This window comes from Salvelinus alpinus, chromosome 18, assembly GCF_045679555.1.
Source record: "Salvelinus alpinus chromosome 18, SLU_Salpinus.1, whole genome shotgun sequence".
Classification (NCBI taxonomy): Eukaryota; Metazoa; Chordata; class Actinopteri; order Salmoniformes; family Salmonidae; genus Salvelinus; species Salvelinus alpinus.
The window spans coordinates 33252798-33259202 of NC_092103.1; positions in this window are offsets into that span (position 1 = coordinate 33252798).

A 6405-nucleotide genomic window follows, 5' to 3' on the forward strand; every position below is an offset into this window, starting at 1 on the left:
AGAGGAGGTGATTAGATTAGAATGAGGAATCAGCACAGAGGAGTTGATTAGATTAGAATGAGGAACCAGCACAGAGGAGGTGATTAGATTAGAATGAGGAACCAGCACAGCGGAGTTGATTAGATTAGAATGAGGAATCAGCACAGCGGAGTTGATTAGATTAGAATGAGGAACCAGCACAGAGGAGGTGATTAGATTAGAATGAGGAATCAGCACAGAGGAGTTGATTAGATTAGAATGAGGAACCAGCACAGAGGAGGTGATTAGATTAGAATGAGGAATCAGCACAGAGGAGGTGATTAGATTAGAATGAGGAATCAGCACAGAGGAGGTGATTAGATTAGAATGAGGAACCAGCACAGCGGAGGTGATTAGATTAGAATGAGGAATCAGCACAGAGGAGATGATTAGATTAGAATGAGGAATCAGCACAGAGGAGGTGATTAGATTAGAATGAGGAACCAGCACAGAGGAGGTGATTAGATTAGAATGAGGAACCAGCACAGAGTATCACGTTTCAGGGAAGACCCAGATGCAGACAGTGTCGAAGTAACAAACGTTTTTTACTAGAACAGAGGGCAGGCAATACAACAGGTCAAGGGCAGGCAGAGGTCAGTATCCCAGGGTAGTGGGACAAGGTACAGAACAGCAAGCAGGCTCAGGGTCAGGGCAGGAAGAAAGGTCAAAAACGGGAAAACTAAAAAACAGGAACTTTAGAAAAGACAGGAGCAAGGGGAAAACGCGGATAGATTTGACGAACAAAACGAACTGGCAACAGACAAACAGAGAACACAGGTATAAATACACTGGGGATAATGGGGAAGATGTGCAAGACCTGGAGGGTAGTGGAGACAATCACAAAGACAGGTGAAACAGATCAGGGCGTAACACAGAGGAGGTGATTAGATTAGAATGAGGAACCGGCACAATCTGCTACTCCGTTGACCGGCAGGCCTATGTGCATCCCAAATGGCACCCTATTCCTTACATAGTGCTCTATTTTTGACCAGAGCCCTATAGGGAGCCCAATGGGCCCTGATTAAAAGTAATGCAGTATCAAGGGAATAGGGTGCCTTTTGGACACAGAAGGGAAAGCGGCTCAGGTCAGGCCAGTGATTTTCTGAATGAAAATCAGATAATCCATCTGAATGAAGATCAGATAATTCATCTGAATGAAGATCAGATAATCCATCTGAATGAAGATCAGATAATCCATCTGAATGAAGGTCAGACACTCCATCTGAATGAAGGTCAGATATTCCATCTGAATGAAAATCAGATATTCCATCTGAATGAAAATCAGATATTCCATCTGAATGAAAATCAGACACTCCATCTGAATGAAAATCAGATATTCCATCTGAATGAAAGTCAGATATTCCATCTGAATGAAAATCAGATATTCCATCTGAATGAAAATCAGACACTCCATCTGAATGAAAATCAGATATTCCATCTGAATGAAAGTCAGACAATCCATCTGAATGAAGAGTAGGGAGGGAAATAGTTGGAGTGTTGTCTCAGACAAGACAACAGCAGACATCAAATGATGGGGAATGTTGTCAACGGATCAAAACGATCAATATTCCACAAGGCCACTATTCTACCTCCACAGCAAAGAACTGACCCCCCCCCCCCACACACACACACACATACACACATATATATACACACACACCACCCTACCAAACCCCCAATGAAGGTACCTGTCAGTGACAAGATCAGTGCTCCTGCCAGCCTGCTAGCTAGTCCAAACAACAGTCCCAAGCAAAGACCTTAATCTACAAACCAAACCAACTACAGAGAGAAAACAAGTCCAGCAAACAAAGAACAACATAGCTTCAGGTAAAGCCTTTATTTATGGAGGCACACTCGGTTTACCTCAGACGCCCCATTAATGAATGACGTCTGACATGACGAGGTAGCTAGCATAGCCACTGTTATCTAATGTTAATGAAGGAGGGAGGAGGCCCATTTCATTGGCAGTTGTATGTGGGGTTGAGTGCAGCACAGCGCAGACGTGCCGTGGTTTGGAGTCAGACGTTGGTTTGAAGTTTTCAAGCCTTCACTCTCTTTCATCAACTAAAGAGATGCTCCTAATTAAAGAGCTCGCTAGCAGATGGAGCGGAGGTGGGGGTCGGACGGGACAGGCAGGATGGGACAGGGTGTGTGTGGGGTGTTTATGTGTGTGCGCGTGCCTGTGTGTGTGTTCACGTGTCTGCCCGTTCATATGCATGTGTGAGTGTGTGTCAGTGTGTGTGTGTGCAGGGGGAGTCTGGACAGAGAGGAAGCCCAGTGAGTTTGTAATTAGCAGAGTTAAGCAGGACGTCCAACAGCTGGCGAGGAGTTGGACTGTTTTTATCTTCTGCCCCACAGGCAGCTTGTTAACTGTGCCTCAGAGAGACACGCTCCTCCGACTAGGACTGACCCCCGACCGGTGGCATGCAGCTTCACTCTCTAAACTGTATCTCTGCCACACGCGCACGCACGCACGCACGCACGCACGCACGCACGCACGCACACACACAGACACACACCCACACAGACACACAGAAACACACCTACATAGGCACAGACCCACACAGACACAGACCCACACAGACACACACCCACATAGACACAGACCCACAAAGACACACAACCACACAGACACACACCCACACAGACACACACCTACATAGACACAGACCCACATAGACACAGACCCACACAGACACACACCTACATAGACACAGACCCACACAGACACACCCACATAGACACAGACCCACACAGACACACACCTACACAGACACACACCCACATAGACACAGACCCACACAGACACACACCTACATAGACACAGACCCACACAGACACAGACCCACACAAACACACACCTACATAGACACAGACCCACACAGACACACACCCACACAGACACACACCTACATAGACACAGACCCACACCTACACTAACACACACCCACATAGACACAGACCCACACAGACACACACCTACATAGGCACAGACCCACATAGACACAGACCCACACAGACACACACCCACATAGACACAGACCCACACAGACACACACCCACACCTACATTGACACAGACCCACACAGACACACACCCACACAGACAAACACCTACATAGAAGACCCACACACCTACACAGACACACACCCACATAGACACACACCCACACAGACACACACCCACATAGACACAGACCCACACAGACACCTACACCTACACACACACACACACACACACACACACACACACACACACACACACACACACACACACACACACACACACACACACACACACACACACACACCCACACACACCCACACACACCCACATAGACACCCACATAGACACCCACATAGACACCCACATAGCCTGGGCCTGGATGTCTGTATGTCCCTGTGCTGTGGATGGGGCCTGGATGTCTGTATGTCTCTGTGCTGTGGATGGGGCCTGGATGTCTGTATGTCTCTGTGCTGTGGATGGGGCCTGGATGTCTGTATGTCTCTGTGCTGTGGATGGGGCCTGGATGTCTGTATGTCCCTGTGCTGTGGATGGGGCCTGGATGTCTGTATGTCTCTGTGCTGTGGATGGGGCCTGGATGTCTGTATGTCTCTGTGCTGTGGATGGGGCCTGGATGTCTGTATGTCTCTGTGCTGTGGATGGGGCCTGGATGTCTGTATGTCTCTGTGCTGTGGATGAGAGCCCTGCTTCTTTTCCTCCATCTCAGGCTAGACACTCATAATCACAACCATGTGCTGAACACCCATCCAAACAACCACAATAGAATTTGCTCAACCACCCTTCCCACACACACACACACTTATAGACCTCCCCTAGCCACACTCATAGACCCCCCCCATACACACATAGACCCCCCCACACACACAACCACACCCACTCTTAGACCCCCGTTCCCACTCTCATAGGCCCCCCCCTTCCCCCACTCATTGACCCCCCCCATCCCACATTCATAACCCCCCCCCTTCCCACACTCTTAACCCCCCCTTCCCACACTCATTTACCCCCCTTCCCACACTCATACCCCCCCCCCTTCCCACACTCAGATTATATATTATATTATGTACAGTCGTGGCCAAAAGTTTTTAGAATGACACAAATATAAATTTTCACAAAGTCTGCTGCCTCAGTTTGTATAATGGCAATTTGCATATACTCCAGAATGTTATGAAGAGTGATCAGATGAATTGCAATTAATTGCAAAGTCCCTCTTCGCCATGCAAATGAACTGATTCCCCCAAAAACATTTCCACTGCATTTCAGCCCTGCCACAAAAGGACCAGCTGACATCATGTCAGTGATTCTCTCGTTAACACAGCTGTGAGGACAAGGCTGGAGATCACTCTGTCATGTTGATTGAGTTCGAATAACAGACTGGAAGCTTCAAAAGGAGGGTGGTGCTTGGAATCATTGTTCTTCCTCTGTCAGCCATGGTTACCTGCAAGGAAACACATACCATGATCATTGCTTTGCACAAAAAGGACTTCACAGGCAAGGATATTGCTGCCAGTAAGATTGCACCTAAATAAACCATTCATCGGATCATCAAGAACTTAAAGGAGAGCGGTTCAATTGTTGTGAAGAATTTCTTGGGCTTCAGGGCACCCAAGAAAGTCCAGCAAGCGCCAGGACCGTCTCCTAAAGTTGATTCAGCTGCGAGATCGGGGCACCACCAGTACAGAGCTTGATCAGGAATGGCATCAGGCAGGTGTGAGTGCATCTGCACGCACAGTGAGGCGAAGACTTTTGGAGGATGGCCTGGTGTCAAGCAGCAAAGAAGCCACTTCTCTCCAGGAAAAACATCAGGGACAGACTACTATTCGGCAAAAGGTACAGAAATTGGACTGCTGAGGACTGGGGTAAAGTCATTTTTTCTGATGAATCCCCTTTCCGATTGTTTGGGGCATCCGGAAAAAAGCTTGTCCGGAGAAGACAAGGTGAGCGCTACCATCAGTCCTGTGTCATGCCAACAGTAAAGCATCCTGAGACCATTCATGTGTGGGGTTGCTTCTCAGCCAAGGGAGTGGGCTCACTCACAATTTTGCCTAAGAACACAGCCATGAATAAAGAATGGTACCAACACATCCTCTGAGAGCAACTTCACCCAACCATCCAGGAACAGTTTGGTGACAAACAATGCCTTTTCCAGCATGATGGAGCACCTTGCCATAAGGCAAAAGTGATAACTAAGTGGCTCGGGGAACAAAACAAGGATATTTTGGGTCCATGGCCAGGAAACTCCCCAGACCTTAATCCCATTGAGAACTTGTGGTCAATTCTCAAGAAGCGTGTGGACAAACAAAAACCCATAAATTCTGACAAACTCCAAGCATTGATTATGAAAGAATGGGCTGCCATCAGTCAGGATGTGGCCCAGAAGTTAATTGACAGCATGCCAGGGCGGATTGCAGAGGTCTTGAAAAAGAAGGGTCAACACTGCAAATATTGACTCTTTGCATCAACTTCATGTAATTGTCAATAAAAGCCTTTGACACTTATGAAATGCTTGTAATTATACTTCAGTATTCCACAGTAACATCTGACAAAAATATCTAAAGACACTGAAGCAGCAAACTTTGTGGAAATTAAGATTTGTGTCATTCTCAAAACTTTTGGCCACGACTGTATTATAGGAGGAGGAGGGCAATCAATTCCTTACAAGTGATATAAATTCAATGAAGATTAGTAGCAGATTTAGGTTTAGGGTTATCTCATTGATTCTATTGCGCCAGGCAACTTTAATTGAGCACAGCTAAAGTATTTGAAAGAAAATAAACAACGCAGGCCTCGTGACAACTGCTGTACATAACAGTTCTGTAGTGTTGTAACATTTCAGGGCCATATATCACAGATTCCAGTGTTAGCCTCTGCAGCACGGCTGGCTGGATTAGCCCTATTGGTGTCTTTGTAAAGGCAGTGGCTGCATCCCAAATAACACACCTTCCCTACTTAGTGCACTACTTTTAATCAGGGCCCATAGGGCTCTCTTCCAAAGTAGTGCACTACATAGGGAATAGGGTGCAATTTGGGACGCACACAGTGATTCTAATTGGCCCGGGCCTGTTACCCCTCAGACCCTGTCATCCTAATCTGCACTAATCCCCCTTTGTGTTAAACACAAATTAGTTTGTGAAGTGGGGCTCAATTTAGGTCAATCCTTTGGAAAAGAGTCCGGCCGGCAATGCGTGCGTGTGTGTGTGTGTGTGTGTGTGTGTGTGTGTGTGTGTGTGTGTGTGTGTGTGTGTGTGTGTGCGTGCGTGTGCTTGCTAGTTTGCTTGCGTCAGTCCCCTTTAACAGGATAAAGGGCGAGGGATGGAGGGATTAATTCAGGGTAGAGGTGTGGAAGGACGGAGGGATGGATTCAGG